Genomic DNA, 1,401 nt, shown 5'->3' on the forward strand with positions numbered 1-1,401 from the left:
CTATCGGTTATGACCACATGATCAATTGCAAAAGCGAGGTTTGTGATTGTCAGTTTACCTTCTTTATATGTGCTTATTGAATATCTTTCCTTCATTCATGTACGATATACCAGATACAATCAGATTCAGTATGTTTTCATTTATATGTATGCTAGATGTTTGATGTTAGGTGTGTGATTTCATTAATGTTTGGAAATTATACATGGCTAAAGAATTGTGTACAGGTGCCAAGTTAGCAAGGGGTAGACTGTGATAGGTAGGTTTATTGGGCACGAGGATAACAGGCACGAGGGAAGTCCAAAACAAGCAGAACATATTTTTATGATACTTATTCCCGAACATATCTTTGGAGGACACAATTCAACCCATAACAGGAAAAAGAAAATAAGAATTTTAGGAGGTCAATGAAGAGAAATAATCAGGTTTTAGGAAGTATGAAATACCACAGCATGGTCACAGGACTGACAAGTCACTCTGAAACTAAAAGAGCTCCAGGAACTTCCACCACCGTGTTTCATAGATTATCATCCAACTTGTCCTCCATTTGATCCAGCTGCTCTTGGCCTCTGCTTGCTTTACATTTTCAGTTTAATTTTTTTTCCTTTGCCTACCATTACTAGCTGAATGCTGCAGTCTCTACTTTGTTTGACTTCTACTCCAAAGGTGTCTGCTTGCTCATAAGATGACTTATTCAAATATTATCACATACTCTTAAGATGAGGTCTGAATAGTACAAGCATACATATTTCTTAGAGCTTTTATTTTCCCCAGAATATTTTGTGACTTTTGACATCTATCTCCTAATTTATGCTTATTTTGATATAAAGTGACATTTTTTCTCTCACATATTTCAGTGAAGTTGATGTGCTAGGAGCATGAATGATATCCATTTCGCGACTGTATTTTCCCTGCCATACCGTGGTTTCTCAGGTATGTCTAACTTTATTTTAAAGGCACTTTGAGAAGCACTAACTTACTCTTTACTTCAACTCCTGATATGAAAATAATGATCACTCTTGTCTCATAACCTAATCACCTTTTAGTACCCAAGCCTGGTGTTAATTGCTGCATTCTTTTTGATTTTTAGAGTTCCAACTGGTTGATCCAGTTTTTCTTGTCCATAGGGAAAATTTAATCATCATTACTGAGTACCACTGGGTCACTGATTTCATTTTAAATTTGTACCTAATATTAAAGCCTAAAAGCAAAAAGCAAAGAAATAACTAAAAAGTGATATACATTGAATTCATGTGCATAAAATAGAAAACATTATGCTGTAAAAATATATTTTCTTGATAATTTATAAAGTATTATTATTTTGTCATATCTTACACCATCTGACGTCTCCCCTCACCCACTTCTTCACTGTCCGTCCCCCAGGGAGGAGGTTATATGTAGATC

The sequence above is a fragment of the Echinops telfairi genome, unplaced genomic scaffold, assembly GCF_000313985.2.
Source record: "Echinops telfairi isolate 266 unplaced genomic scaffold, ASM31398v2 ScPeMD7_7458;HRSCAF=8496, whole genome shotgun sequence".
NCBI lineage: Eukaryota > Metazoa > Chordata > Mammalia > Afrosoricida > Tenrecidae > Echinops > Echinops telfairi.